The 16,017-nt window shown below is 46.7% G+C and overlaps 1 long non-coding RNA gene across 1 annotated transcript; it reads right to left on the reverse strand.

Annotated features, from left to right (window-relative positions):
• Positions 1–181: 181 nt before the first annotated feature.
• On the reverse strand, positions 182–10,949 carry LOC309851156. The gene is made up of 2 exons (XR_014304664.1): positions 4,003–10,949; positions 182–1,240 (listed from the first exon to the last, which is right to left on the reverse strand). It is a non-coding gene; the product is annotated as an uncharacterized lncRNA (long non-coding RNA).
• Between the last annotated feature and the right edge of the window lie 5,068 nt (positions 10,950–16,017).

Raw genomic sequence — 16,017 nt, forward strand, 5'->3', positions numbered from 1 at the left:
GTATGGTTTGAATGGGACACGTTTTGAGTAGGTCTGCTTAGATTTCTGTGTTAACATGTGGGTTGGCTATATCTGATTCTCGGTATCTTTCTCTTTTCTGGCTCCGTCAGGCTTTTACTTGTGCATATGGTATGTCCCCTGGGCCAACTGTTTCTGTCTGTAGATAATCTTTACATTTTACTGCTTTTCAACTTGAGAGGTCACGCTGACTTGTGCTTTGTGGTAAAAGTGAGAACCTATCATTGATGATAGACAGAGGTCGAAACTATAGCTTTAATCTCATAGATGAGGTTGAGGATGCTGGAGGCAATTAGCATAGGCCTGAACCTAGTGTGCTTAGTAAAGATTTGAATGAATAAGTGATTACATTCAGCCGAAGACTGAATTTAGAGGACATCTGTAGATAACTGGATTGCCAGGAGGAGGCCAGCTCATTTAGATGCTGTTCTCCCCCGGCATCCACCTGCCTCCTGGTGTGGAGATGTGCTCATGAGACCTTACCAACTGTTCTGCTTTCTTCATTTTCATATCTTCTCCTGAATAAATGACATCTTCTTCTAAGTGTGTAGCTTTTGTATTTCTGATCAGACCAGTGGTTTTCAGGTAGTAGAAAGAAGCTGCTTCAGAAATTCTCTGATTTTAGAACTCCTTAGCTTTTCTGTTCTTTGCGTGCAGTCTCTTCTGTGTTCTGGCAGACCAAGGGCAGAGCCCACACCTCAGCCTGGGCACGGCCTTGCACACGGTGCTCTGGGAATGGAAGGTGAATAGTACATGAGGCAAAAGCAGTTTTCGGCCATGCTGTATCTCCCTGCCACCCCTGTCACCGTTTTGCAATTCTTCTTGTTTGTGGAATGTTTTACTTTTAGATGGGAAAGTAAATTCATCCATTCAACAACCATAGACAGCCAGTGAGTGCCAAGCTTGGAGAGGAGGTCTTAAGCAGGTGGGAGAGATGGTTCTGTTGGGGGTCACTCATTAACTTTTCTAGACCTTCTGTTTCTGGGGTTTAAAAGGCAGCTTTTTTTGCCATAATGATAATGATGACATTTTTAGAAAGTTGTTTGACACATACTTTATATTTTTAAAATTTGTATGTATGTATGTATGTATTTATTTTTAAGAGATTTTATTTATTTATTTGACAGAGAGTGAAAGAGTACAGGCGGGGGGAGCAGCAGAGGCAGTCCCGCTGAGTGGGAGCCCAATGCAGGACTCAGTCCCAGGACTCTGGGATCATGACCTGAGTGGAAGCAGACACTTAACCAATGGAGCCACCCAGGTGCCTCTACGTTTTTTTGTTTGTTTGTTTTGTTTTTTTTTTTTTTTTAGATTTATTTAATTTAGAGAGAGAGAGAGAGAGAGAGAGAGAGAGAGCATGAGCCAGAGGGGCAGAGTGAGAGGGAGAGAGAACCTGAAGCAAGCTCTGTGCTGAGTGCAGAGCCAGATGTAGGGCTTGATCCCATGATCCTGAGATCATGACCCAAGCTGAAGCCAAGATTCAGATGCTTAACCAACTGTGCCACTGAGATGTCCCTGATGCATAATTTTTTTGAAACTGTACAGGCACATGGTTCAGAATTTAAAAGTAAAAGGCCAGTCTCCTTTCTAAAACCTATCTCCAGCCACCTAGTTCTCTCCCCCGAGTCCATTTCCTTTCCGGGAATATTTTGGGCATATGCGTGAGGACATTGTGCTTACTGTCCTGTACCTCGTTTTTCTACTTAATATTATTGTCTCAGATCCTTTGTGTGGATGCCTAGTGATATGATCAGTGCCTGAGTGACAAAAGTGGCTGTATGTGTACTTGGGTTGCAAACATGCCAGTGCTGCTGTGGGCGTACCCGTCACTGTGGTACTGCTGGAGTCGCATGTCTTTGATTCCGATGTTGTCCTCCACAGAAGCTGCTCTTCTACACTCCCGCCAGCAACATGCAGGGATGCCTATATCCCTGCACCCTCACCAGTACATTTCCAGCTTGTTTTTTTTTCCTTTTTTTTTTAAGATTTTGTTTATTAGAGAGCATGCACATGGGCAAGAGTAGGGAGAGGGGTAGAGGGAGAGGAGGTGGGAGAAGCAGACACCTGCTGGGCGTGGAGCCCGGGTCAGGGCTCAATTCCAGGACCCTGAGATCACGACCGGAGCCAAAGTCAGACACTTAACCGATTGAGCCACCCAGGCGCCCCCATTTCCATCTTGTTAAATCAGACAGACTCTTTCCTGAGGAGAGTCTAAGCCTGGACCTTACAGCAGATGTCTTCATGTTGAATCTCCGTGGTCAAAACAGTGACATTGAAGTTTTCTGGGGAGTTCAGAGCCCTTCACACAGTTGGTATAGGCAAAAGCCATCGACAACATAGAGATGCTTGGAGAGAATGGAAGTATGAGCTCATTCTTGCATTAAGGAGCTTAAAATCTAACTGGGAAGATGAGTGACTTTGGAAACAATAAGATGAACAGAAATTCTTTTAAGTTATGATATGAAATAATGGTAGTGTCGGGTAGGAGCCAGCTCTAGACTAGTCCAGGAATACCACACGGAGAGCCTTGAAAGGTGGGGGCAGTTGAAGTAGGCACGCTGTTTCCCCTGCCTGGAGCACCCTTCCTGCCACTGCAGTCTTGAGAAACTGTTTTCACTGCCCGTCCAAGTGGGGCCTTCTCAGGGGCGGCTGGCTGTCTCAGTCGGTAGAGCATGTGGCTCTTTATCTCAGGGTCCTGAGTTCAATCCACATGTTGGGCATAAAACTCAGTTACAGAAAAAAGAAAAAGGAAAGAGAAATGTACATGCTTGGAAATGTTACCTGATATTCAAATCAGATCTCCAGTCCCTTGCGGAGCCTCTTCAGGCTGCACTCATGCACATCATTTAGTTGGCACACCTGGTCTGCTGTTGGCGCTCTTGCCTCACCCCTGGTCGTCTGTTCTGGGAGGGGACTACCTTCTTTCTATTCAGAGTGTCAACAGGTGCAGAAATTCTTAGTTGTATCTACTGACACACTAAACCGAGCCTTTTCTGGAGTGGGCCCTCCGTGTGGGTTTGCTAAACTGAAGCCAAGGAAGGCATGTGTCCAGGTTACAGTGCAGTTTGCAAAGACAAGTTGGAAGATCTGAGGCTAGTTCTGGTTAATCCGGTTTTTGCTCGTGTCCCCTTGTGCCTGTGATGGTGCCAGACTACAAAATAGGAATAATATTTGCCTCTTTGGCTTCCAGTTATGTGAAAGTTGATACTGAATGCAAAGCTCATTTGTAATATGTGTGACAGGTGCTTCTATTACTCTTGAGTAGTGGAAAACAGGTTTGAACAGGTAGTATGGGGTCAGATCATGGTGGCCTCAGTAACTATCTAGAGTTGTTCAATTGGGTATAAGGAAGTCTGAGCAGGGAAGTAACATAGTGAAAGTAGTGTTGTGTGGAAGGAAGATTCATCCAGATGTGATGCAAAGAATGGGGTTGGAGCGGGCAGAGAGGGGGGAGGGCGGGAAGAGGAGACCTCTCAAGGCTTTGGTCTCTGCAGCCATGCCAAGGTTACAAAGCTTAGTGACCAGAAGAATGCCTACATCACTAACAGCAAGGTTGGGAGGAGGGTTTCAGTTCTCAACATACTGAGAGGTAATGGTGCATCGTCCAAGTGGCAGACAGAGGGATGAGTTAGATGTCTGGGAGATAGGGAGGAGGTCGCTAGCACAAGGCTAAGGGTTGGAGCCAGGAGAATGAATGAGCTCTCCAGGGGGAGTGTAGAGAGATACTGGATGGTCGGGGACTGAGCCAGATGAATGCTCTTAGTTAAGGGACAGAAGGAAAAAGAAAGTCAGCAAAGGAAACAGGTCACTCATCTCCCATCATCTATATAGCAAGGCTTTTTTTTTTTTTAAATTTTTATTTATTTGAGCGAGAGCACGAGCGCTCAAGTGAGGGCAGGGAGTGTGGGGAAAGGGAGAAGCTCCCCATTGAACAGGGAGCCCGACACAATGTAGGGCTCCATCCCATGACCCTGGGATCACGACGTGAGCTGAAGGCAGACACTTAACCAACTGAGCCACCCAGGCGCCCTTATAGCAAGGCTCTTTTAAGTGGTACTGGATTTACAAGGTTTTTTAGAGTTCTTCATTCGCTTCTGTTTAGTAGGCCTTATTCTTGATCATGTGTCCTTAAAAGGCAAACCCAAGTCCTTTTGTAATTTTGTCTAATACTTAGTGTCATGTTCTCTGAACATGAAAGCAGTATTATAGAAAAATCGGTGCTCTGAGAGGATTCCTGATTTATTTTTAAATTTTATTTTTTCAGTGTTCCAAGATTCATTGTTTATGCACCACACCCAGTGCTCCATGCAAATAGTGCCCTCATTAGTACCCACTACCGGGTTCACCCAGGCTCCACCAGCACCCTCCCCGCCAAAACCCTCAGTTTGTTTCTCAGACTCCACAGTTGTTCTTGCTTCGTCTTCCCCTCCAATTTCTGCCAGTTCACTTTTCCTTTCCTTCTCCTAATGTGATTTTTTTTTTAAGATTTTATTTATTTGACAGATCACAAGTAGACAGAGAGGCAGGCAGAGAGAGAGAGGAGGAAGCAGGGAGCCCCATGCAGGGCTCGATCCCAGAACCCTGGGATCATGACCTGAGCCAAAGGCAGAGGCTTTAACCCACTGAGCCACCCAGGTGCTCCTGATTTTTTTTTTTAAATGATACTGTATTCTCTGTAAATAAATGATGGCTTGACATTTAAAAGCACTGCACAAATTCTGTCTTTAAAGAAAGTCATTTAAGTGGGATAAGATTTTCTCTGAGCCCCGCACTGGTGCCTGCCTCCACTCTTGGGAATCCAGACAGGCACACAGGAGCTGTGGGGCCTCTTCCATCCTTCTAGGCTCTGCGCTCTGAGCAGGTCTAACTCAGAGCTGGGCCACCAGTTCTGACGACATGGGCACTAGGGCCTGTGACATGATGTGGGTCTGGTAGCGCCCATGCTCGCATTGCCTCAGGAATGTGGGGCCAGGGACAAGGATGTGAGGATGTGAGGATGTGTGTTGGGGGTGGGGGGTGTGAGATTATCACTTCGATGAGGGTCTCTCTGTTCCTGAGCTCTTCCAGTCTTCCAGAACAGCCAGAAGGTGGAGGCGTGATTGGTGAGATTCGTCATGTGTTTTGAGCCTTCGGTGGTGCTCAGGGAGATGGATGCCTGAGTAGGTTCCGTGAGCCACATGGTTGAGGTCACTTTGTCTGGGGGAGGAAGGGCATCTCCTGTGGGGAAGACAGGAAGTGGCTTCCCTGTCACTCCTCGGGTAGCGCTCAGTGCGGCCTGTGGGTGTGTGACTGGGTGAGCCCGGTGCTGGAGCAGTTTCTGTGGAGATGTGAACCAGACAGTTGATTGTTTTTGCTGTGGCCCTCAAATGAAGAGCTCGCTGGGGGAAAGCAAAGGAGGCAGGAAGTTGAGTGCTATGCCCCCTCCATCCATATGTTTTCCAGGCAGACGATTTTTGTTAGTTAGAATGGTAGCTGACAATGAAATTCCATTTGGGGTAGAGTTTTACCCTCGAATGATGCTTGTCTTGGACCGGAACTCAAATGTCAGTCACCTGACCTAGTTGATCTGTTCTTTTAATTAAAAGATGGTTCTGAGCAACATCCAGTACTGGTCTATTTATTATTTATCAAACATTTTCCTTCCAGCAGTTAGTGAAAGGTCAGTGGCTTCAACGGATGCTTTGTTTTTTGGTGAGTTGCTTAGATGAAAAAGATGTACAATCAATCTCTGCTCCCTCCTGTTTGCTCATAGGCAGGACACTGTTTAATAGTCATTGTGGCATTTAGGATCGCAGGCCTCTGAAACATGCAGAAAAGTGCATGTGCATCCCTTGCCGCTGAACATTTCTCCAAAAGTAAACATCAGGTTGTGATTATGGTTAATAATGAGATATTGATTGTTTGGAAAATGTCACCACCAGGGACCATTTGGCCGCAGCACCGCTAGGTGGCGCTGCACTCTTGAGCTGCTCAACCACATTAATTTATTTCCTTGCCTTGGGGTACCTTGCCTTTCAAGGTTGGTGAGTGTCCTTGTAAAATAATGTTCTAGCTGAGGTTTAGGAAGACAAGGTCCTGGGGTGCCTGGAATATAGTAGATATGGGAGCTGATAGGCCACAGGACAAATGACGGAGGCCTGTGGGGGAAACCGACTGTGTTTGCACCATAGTGGGAGGAGAGGAAGGAGCTAACTGTGCTGAGTCCCTAGAGACTGCCCAGGGCAGTGTTCCCTAACCTTCTCCAGTCAATGACAAAATCTACAAATTTGTTGCGGAGGATGGAGCAGGGAAGCGATGTGGGCAGAGAGGCAATGTGGAGGAGTGGAAAACCCCCAGCAGGCCAGGGACTGAAGCCCTGATCAATTGCCTTGTCTTGTGACATTAGGGGAGTTGGTGAATAACTTGACCCTCAGTTCCCTTACCTGTAAAGCAGAGGTCCTAACATCTCCCTCATCAAGGTGCTATACGGGTTAAAGAGGAACAGGAACATAGTTCTTGGCATGGAGTCAGTCTTTGATCTCAGTGCTTGGAAGGCTGTCAGCAACTGTTGCTTCCCACCAGATGAAGGCGAATGTACATTAGATTAAAATGGAGAAGGGGGCGCCTGGGAGACAGTCAGTTAAGCGTCTGCCTTCGACGGGGTCGTGATCTTGGTGTCCTGGGTTTGGGCCCTTGGTTGGACTCCCTGCTCAGTGGGGAGTCTGCTTCTCCATCTCCCTCTGCTCTCCCACCCCTCACCCACTCATGTGCACACTTTCTCTCTCACTCTTTCTCTCTCTCAAATAAATAAAATCTTAAAAAAAAAAAAAAAAAAGGAGAAGAAACAAAAACCTGGGATTGTGTCCCTTTTCACCATCTACTTGTCTAATCGCTTCTCTCTTCTCATCAACCCCCCCAGCAGTTGCGATCTCTTTTATCTTCTTCCAACCTTCTAGCACCAAACCAATCAACCAGCTAATCAATCAAACAAAAAAGCAAAAAGACAAAGGAGAAAGCTAAAGAACAGCCTGGGAACTCGTCTATTATTGGAGCTTACCCAGTGCTGGTAGGTTACACTGGAAAACTTGCTTTTGTTTATTTGTGTGTGTGTGTGTGTGTGTGTGTGTGTGTGTGTGTGTGTGTGTAAAGCAGTGTTTTAATGGCATTCCTTCTGTTTCTTCTTTCCTTCCTTATTGTCCTCCTTGTGGTAAACTTTGCTCTTTTCTTTCTCCCTTCTGCCCCCCGATTATGGAGGGAAGCCAGAGGGTTACTATCTAGAGCAGAAAGAAGAAAATGGCTCCAACCCCAGAAACACTGTTTCTGGGTGCCAGGGCTGCACAACCCTTGGGGCAGGAGTTTCTGGAACTCCCTCTGGTTCTCCTCCCAGTGAAAGACAGTGTTGATGACAGGGTTGGAGTGGTGCGTGGGATAGGAGTGAGGTCTGGAGAGTCAGAAAGATCTATTTATGTCCTGGGGCACCTGAGCGGCTCAGTTGGTTAAACATCTGCCTTCAGCTCAGGTCATGATCTCAGGGTCCTGGGATCAAGACCCATGTCAGGCTCCCTACTCAGTAGGGAGTCTGCTTCTCCCTCTTCTTCTGCCCCTCCCCACCGCTTGTGCATGCTCTCTCTCTCAAATAGATAAAGGCTCTAGAAAAAAGGAAAGATCTAGTTATGTCTTTCCAACCGTCCTGTGTCCCTTTCACTCCATTTGACCTTGGTCAGTCTGCAGTGGGATGCACCTGCCACTGGTTACCTGGGGTGCTAGGCTAGAGGGTGAGGCTGAGGGTGCCACTGGGGAACATTACAGAGGAAGAGCTCTGGCCTCTGGTGTCAGTCAAAGAACTGGGTTCCAGTGCCGGCGCTGGTGCTCCCTGTGTGACTGTGGCTTTGGGCAGGTCATTAACCCTTCTAAGGAGCATTCTGTTCCATCACAGGGTCTGGAGCCCAAGAGATCCTTGAAAGTGGACTTGTTGAGTGAATGAATGAACAAATGAATGGTTCCTCATCTAAACATAGGGATAATAATACTGCATCAAGTATGTTTTGGGCTGCAGAACCCAAAGAAGATGCTGGTTGTGGCCGAACTTTGGAAACTCTGAAGCTGTCTACAGTTCCATAAAATAAAGATGCCAGTCAGAAGCAAATGCCCCTAATCTTAAAAAAAAAGAAGAAGAAGAAGAAGAAGAAGCAAATGCCCCTGGAGCTGCTGGTGCTGGGCCTGCCTGGGAAGGAGAGCAGAGCCCAGCACTGTGTGCTCAGGAGAGGAATGGCAGCAGGCGAGCACGGCTGGTCTAGTTTCTGCGAGCTGAGGAATTCTGCAGGAGATGGCAGGTTCTTCAGACCCCCCGTGGGTGCGTGCTTTAAATCCTGAGTGTGCTCAGCATTATCTCTTGAATATTAAGCACAAAGAGAGTTGGATCCTGGGCTTTATCACCAGCTTCCCTTGGCCCCTGGCAGGGGAGGTGAAATGGCCCTGCTCCATCTCAGCAGCGAGGGTCATGGCCTCCCTGCCTCCCTGGAGTTCATCCCCTTCCTCAGGCCTGGCTCCCTGCCGGAACCATTTTCCCCTGCCCTGGCATGAACGAGCCGTTCAATGCTTCCAGCCCCTTAAATGTATAATTCAAGGGACGTGTGTTACCATTGCTGCCAGCAGCCTTGAGCTGACTCGTAGCACAGGCAGGGTTTCCCTTTCCAGCCTGGGGAAAGGGTGGGTCAGTGCCTGGGTCACCTCAGTGAGTGTGCCCAAGCCTTGGCTCCTGGTTGCCCTGGTCCAGCCACACTCATGAAGCCCCCGAGGTTAGAACAAGAGAAAGCCAGCTTAATCCCAGAAAGTTTCCAATTTAAATCCTAAGAAGGCAAAGCTTGTCTTTGGCGCCCCTACACCATCCCTAACTTTCCTACTTTTGGTTGTGAGAGAAGACAAAAGGGCCATGGGAGACAGGCCAGGTGAGATGGAGGGGTCTGGTCGTCTGAACTGCAGGCAGGTAGAGGGCACCAGAAAGTTCCACAGTCCTGCAGCATTCCTGCCGTGTCTCTCCTGGCCTTCTGGGCAATCCGACCTCCAGTGCCGCACATTCTCAAGGTTAAAACTGTTTATTCCTTCCCTTTTGATTATTGATGGATGCACCTAGCATGGCTTCTTAAAAGACCATTTCAAATATCTGTAAAGCCAAGAAACTCAAATTTAGGAAAATCTCACCAGCAGGACTTAGTTCCTGTGTCTATTGACTCACAATTAATAACTATATTATAGTATTACTATTACATAATTGATTATAATAGCTATTATATAACAATAAATAATACTAATGAAATTCACATAATTAATGCTAATGAAAGGTAGATGACATGCTTTTTGCTCAACCAACATGCACATTCCCAAACCCCCAAAGGGGTTCCTTTAAGATCTAAAGGACTTGACTATACTTTACTGTCATGTTGAAGAGAATAAAGCTTTTAGGTATAATCAAGATTTCTTACATATGAGAACTCAATGACCCATAGGGAATGTCAGCCATAAAAAAAAAAAAAGGAAGAATCGAGTGTACCTCCATTGTTTACTGACATTTAAAAATAGCTCCATTAGCCCACAACCGCGACCAAAGATGGCATGGAGAGCAGCGAGGCACTAGATGAGGCTCTTGGAGATCCCAGTCCAGCCCCGACTCATGTACTCATTGGCTGTGTGACTTTAGAAAGACAGTCAACCTTTTTAGCCATTTGTAAAGTAAGGGGGTTGAACCACAAGACCTCAGAAACCCTATTCTCTGGGTCTTTGGTCCAAGAAGAGCTGCAAAGATGGGGAAAACAAGCACATTCCAAGACTTACTAAATACTTAAAAACCTTCTCACTTTAGAAAAAGAGGATTTTATTTATTTGAGAAAGATTGAGTGGGGAAAGGAGCAGAGGGACTAGCAGACTCCCTGATGAGCAGGGAGCCCAATGCCTGGGCTCCATCACAGGACCCTGAAGTGACCTGAGCTGAAGGCAGATGCTTAACCGACTGAGTCACCCAAGCGCATGAAAGCCTTCTCACTTTTAAATTTGGATTATGGATGGGAATGCAAGCTGTTACAGTAACTCTAGAGAATAATATAGAGGTTCCTCAAAAAGTTGAAAATAGAACTACTCTATGACCCAGCAATTGCACTACTGGGTATTTATCCCAAAGGAACAAATGTGATCTGAAGGGGCATGTGCACCCAAATGCTTATAGCAGCAATGTTCACAATAGCCAAACTATGGAAAGAGCCCAGATGTCCATCAACAGATGAATGGATGAAGAAAACATGGTATATATCTACAATGGAATATTAGGCACCCATCAAAAAAATAAATCTTGCCATTTGCAACAACATGGATGAAACTAGAGGATATTATACCAAGTGAAATAAGTCAGTCAGAGAAAGACAATTATCGTATGATCTCACTGATATGTGGAATTTAAGAAACAAGGCAGAGGATCATAGGGGAAGAAAGGAAAAAATGAAACAAGACAACACAAGAAAAGGACAAAAACTGCAAGAGACTCTTAATCAGGAAACAAGCTGAGGGTTGCTGGAGGGGAGGGGAGTCGGGGATGGGGTAACTGGATGATGGACATTGGGGAGGGTATGTGTTGTAATGTGCACTGGGTATTATATAAAACTGATAAATCACAGACCTCTACTCCTGAAACAAATAATACATTCCATGTTGATTAACTGAATTTAAATTAAAATAAATAAATTTTGATTATGGAAACACTCATAAGGATAGAGAGAATGGTATGATCCTCCATAGGTTCATCATGTAGGTTTAACCATTATTAATATTTTGCTTATTTGCTCATGTAGATCTTTTCTGAAGATTTTGCTTATCTATATATTTTTCTGTATCTTAAAGCATGTTCAAACATGACTTCTTTCACCCAAGGCTTCAGCCTGCTTCTCTGAAAAGTAAGACCTGTCCTTATATCAACACCATTACCATTGTTAAGCCTCACAACCTGGCAATTAACTAATTTTCTAATATTACCTGATAACCAGTCCATACTCAGATTTCCCCACACTCCCCAGAACAGGCTGTCTGCCTCCCCCTTCGTCAGCCCATCGCTGGGGCCAACCATGGTCTGCTCTTGCTGTGTTTGGTGCTTCTGGTGAGTAGCTTTGCACATGGCTTCATACCCCCAGCTGCTGTCATCGCCTCCTGGCTTTCTGCTAGGACAGATGATGGCTCGGTAACTTCCATTCTTTCTTCTTCCACAGCAGCATTTACCCCCTCAGTTCCTCTGTGTAGTAACACTTACTAAGGTTCTGTTTGGGGTTGAACTGTGTACTCTTTCCCAACCCCCAAAAGAGGTATGTCAAAGTCCTAGTTGCTGGTGCCTGTGAATGTGACCTTATTAGGCAATAGGGTCTTCGCAGATGTGATCGGGTGAAGACAAGGTCATGCTGGAGTAGAGCCCTAAACCCAATGACTGGCATCCTTAGAGGGAGAGAGGGATTTGGAAATAGACACACACACACACAGAGGAAAGACAGCCATGTGGAGACGGAGGCAGAGTTTGGTGAGGTGCAGCCACCAGCCAAGGAGCGCAGAGGTTAGCCAGCAGCCACCAGAGGCTGCAAGAAGCAAGGCAAAAATCTCTCCAGGGCCCTCAGAGGGAGCACAGCCCTGCCCACACCTTGATTTCAGACTTCTGGCCTCCGGACTGTGAGGATACATTACCATTGTTTGAAATCACTCCATTTGTGACAGTTTGTTATGGCCACCCAAGAAACTGGTATGGTTCCTCTACCTTTGGAGCATCACTATAAGGGAAACTCGGTTTTCCTCCTTCCTATGCAGGGAAGAACCCTGCTCTTCTCTACTGCGTTTCTCCCAAGGACTTTCCTTTACTACTCACGTAAAACCCTTGACTTCTGGTCACCAAAAGGGGCAGGGGGTGGGAGTTCCCCACAACAAGCAATTGTCTGCTGCACCAGCTTGCTGTCCTACAGTTTAATTTAATTCTGACACTATCTACCCAGACATAGTATCAGATCCCACAGGTTAAGGGCTCAGTCCCACAAGACTGCCCCTCAACACACACACACACACACACACACACACTCTCTCTCTTCAGATGCCTGTGGAAATGACGGATTATCACCTATACTTGTAACCAACCAGCTATAGACTGCAAGTTCCAACAACCCTGTTCTCAGTTTCAGCTGATTTGCTAGAGCAGCTCACAGAAACCAGGAAAACTCATTTACCAGTTTATTAAAGGCTATGATAATGAATACAGCAGAACATCCAGAGGGAAGAGATGCATGGGACAAGGGCACCTGTGCCCTCTCTGGGTGCGCCACTTTCCCGGCACCTCCTTCCACGTGTTTGCCACCCTGGAAGCTCTCAGAACCCTGTACTTTTGGGATTTTATGGAGGCTTCATCACGTGGGCACAATTGATCATTGACTCTACTGTCACTCCTTTTCCCTTCTCAAGAGAATGAGGGATAGGGCCGAAAATTCCAAGTTCCTAATTATGGTGTGGATTTCCAGTGATCAGCCCTCATCCAGGAGCCATCCAGGAACCCACCCAGAGTCACCTTTTTAGAGTTAAAATGCTTCTTTCACTCCTATCGGAAATTACAAAGGTTTCAGGAGCTCTGTTTTAGGAGCGGGGGGCAGAGACCAATATGTATTTCTTATTATGAATTGCAGTATTACAATCACATAAAATTATACCTCTATTTTTTTTCAAGATTTTATTTATTTATTGGACAGAGAGAGATCACAAGTAGGCAGAGAGGCAGGCAGAGAGAGGGAGAGAAGCAGGCTTCCTGCGGAGCAGAGAGCCCGATGCGGGGCTCGATCTCAGGACCCCGGGTTCATGACCTGAGCTGAAGGCAGAGGCTTTAACCTACTGAGCCACCCAGGTGCCCCTATACCTCTATTTAAAAAAAAAAAAAAAGATTTTATTTATTTATTTGACAAAGCACGTGAGAGCGCACAAGCAGGGGGAGTGACAGGGAGAGGGAGAAGCAGGCTCTCTGCAGAGCAGGGGGAGCCCAAGGTGGGACTTGATCCCAAGACCATGACCTTCACTGAAGGCAGACGCTTTACCAACTGAGCCACTCACACACCCTATACCTCCGTTTCTTATTCCATCCACTACATCTTGACTCTTCGCTTTGTATGATGAGGATAAGAACCGAAGTTTCAAACACAGCTGGAAGGACCCAGAATGTGAGCAGTCCAAGTGTGGAGGGCAGCGTTAGGCAGAGGGTGGATGCATTCTGATCCCCGGTGGCCACTGCTCCATCTTCTTGGTCTGCAGAGACACTGGCTGCCTGGACACTGTGTCCACAGTTCTGTGTCCCAGAGCCAGGAGCAGACATGTGAGGGAGAGTCTTGCCCAGAGTCGAGGTTGTTTCATTCCCCTCCAGGGTCTGCCTGCTTCCCTCCCACGTCACACAGGTCTGTTTCTCTGGGAAGGTCCCAGACACTGGTCATAGACATGTGCCCCTCATGTGGTCTTGGCCAATTTGGTACATTATCTTCCCTCTTTGCTTTGGCTGTGAGTAAATCCAGAGTTAAAGTTACAACCACATGCAGCCGATAGAGGAACTTATAATGACATTTGTTTTGAAAATTATGAAATATTTTAGGCATACAAAAATTACAGAGAATATATAACAAATATCCTGTCACCCAGCTTCAGACATAAAACTTAGCAAAGACTGAAGTCCTCTGAGCCCTAGGTCCCATTCTCCCACCTCCAACCCCCGTGGGACCTCTCTTCCTAGACTTGCTTTATCCGTTCCTATTTAAAAAATAATGAATTTCCCTAAACGTATGCCCCTGTAACAAACATATGGTATCATTTTGCATATTTAAAAACATTCTGTAAGTGGCTTTTTACTATATATATCACTGTGTACTTTGTTCTTTTTTTTTTTTAAGATTTTATTTATGTATTTGACAGACAGAGATCACAAGTGGGCAGAGAGGCAGGCAGAGAGAGAGGAGGAAGCAGGCTCCCTGCCGAGCAGAGAACCCAATTTGGGGCTTGATCCCAGGACTCTGGGATCATGACCTGAGCCGAAGGCAGAGGCTTTAACCCACTGAACCACCCGGGCACCCCTGTAGTTTGTTCTTTATACTCAAGGATTTTACTTTGGAAATTCCCTGTGTTGATGCATGAAGCTCTAGTTAATTTTCACTGCTGTGTAGTATTCCACTAGAAGACTAGACAAATGATTATGCAGTGTTTCAAATCATGGCCCTGTGGCCAAAACGCTGGGGTTCAAATCCCAGCTCTGCCACTTATTAGTTCTGCAACCTTGGGCAAGTCAGCCTCTTTGTGCCTCAGTTTCCTCAGCCATAAGATGGGGCAAATGATAGCACCTACCTCAGTCGACATGAAAAATGGAATGATGTAACAGCTGTGAAGCATTGAAAATAAGCCTGGGGCACAATGCACCCTATTCAAGAGCTGGCTAGCACCGTTGCACGTTTATTTTCCAATTGGTGGACGTTTCCAGTTTTTCCCTGTCTCCGGGATGTTGCAGGGAACATTATTCTGTTTCTTTGTGCACGTGTGCCAGAGAGTTCCTGCGGGCTAGGGCACACACGTGGGAGTGGATTGCTGGGCCATAGGGTATGCACTTCTTTCCTTTTCTGGGCGATGCGAATGTGCTCTCCAGCCCAAGATGCTGATCCTCACTTTCGGCTGGGGGTGGGGCCTCATGTGTTGTGTTGGTGCACTGCTTTTGCTTAAACTTGGCTAAATCTTCCTTTCCCTTTACCCGAATGTCCCCATCTCCTTATCTTTATCCCAGTGCGGACTTTCGTGAGCCTTCTCTTCTCCATGCTCCCTCCTTTTTCTTTGGAGTGACACAGGATGTAGATACATAAAGGTGACACAGGATCCCCTGGAATGAAAGACACAATCCTCAGGGGCTGCCTGCTCCCCAGCCTGGACCTCCAGGCTTCCTGCTCTCGGGACTCATTAGGGTTGCTACCCGTCGTGCTCACATGGAGGGCTCACTGTGTCATAGGTGCTCTGTGTATACCATCCTGTTCCGTCTCATAAACGCCATGAATAGGACCATTAGTCCCGCAACCTTGACTCTAGTGAGCCAGTCTGATGCCAGAATCTGTGCTCCTATGTAGGGCCTCCTACGGGGTTGTGGTGTGAGGTGGCTCAGGCTGCATGTTGCACAACTCGCAGGGGCACCATTTTGCCAAGATGGCAATGTGAATGGTGCCCCCTGGAGTTGTGGAGTGCAGTGGCCCCAGCCTTCTAAGTAAGAGCTTAAAGCAAATGCTTCCTACTTGCTTGACAGGCTTAGAAGGGCAGCCCCCACTCCCTACTGAGGGGCTCTGCTGCTCAGGATTTATAGGACTTTCTTAGGGTCATGGTTCTTCATGTTTTAGAAGCCTATTGGCACGAGAGCCCTCCCACCTATATAAACATTGTTTAGGAAGGGGGAGCCCAGCATGGGCCCTGCGTGCTGACACCAACCATGTAAGGGCACGCACTCGGCCGCTGTCTGTGGCTTTCCCCCTTGGCCACCGCAGACTTATTGAGCAATATATTATGAGTGTGGCTCACTCCGATGATGTGTTATGGATAAATCATTAAGGAGGCAGCTCACCGCGGTGATGTATTGGTGTAATAGATCATCAGAGTGAAGTCTTCTGCCGACATACGGGCTGGCTCAAAGGGTGGTGTCATTCAGGGAAGAATTAGCCCAGCAGCAGATCTGGCTTAATTACAGGATAAAAGGTTTGTGAATGATAGGCTGAAGTCTGCAGCACTAGCGTTTTGATTCTTGATGTAAAAATATAATTGGGCTTCCTGAGAGAATTTTTGATGATTTCCAAACAGCCTTCCGCTCCATCACAACAGCACGACTGGCCATGTGGTGGCAGGGGTACCCGCCATCAGGGGGCTCTCCAGGCCCTTCCCACATTTGAATTACTGTCGTCCTTTCCATTTGTAGGTCACAGAATGAGTTAAAGGAGATAAAATCCAGGAGGCCTG

This window comes from Mustela nivalis (genome assembly GCF_964662115.1).
Source record: "Mustela nivalis genome assembly, chromosome: 17".
NCBI classification, from domain to species: domain Eukaryota; kingdom Metazoa; phylum Chordata; class Mammalia; order Carnivora; family Mustelidae; genus Mustela; species Mustela nivalis.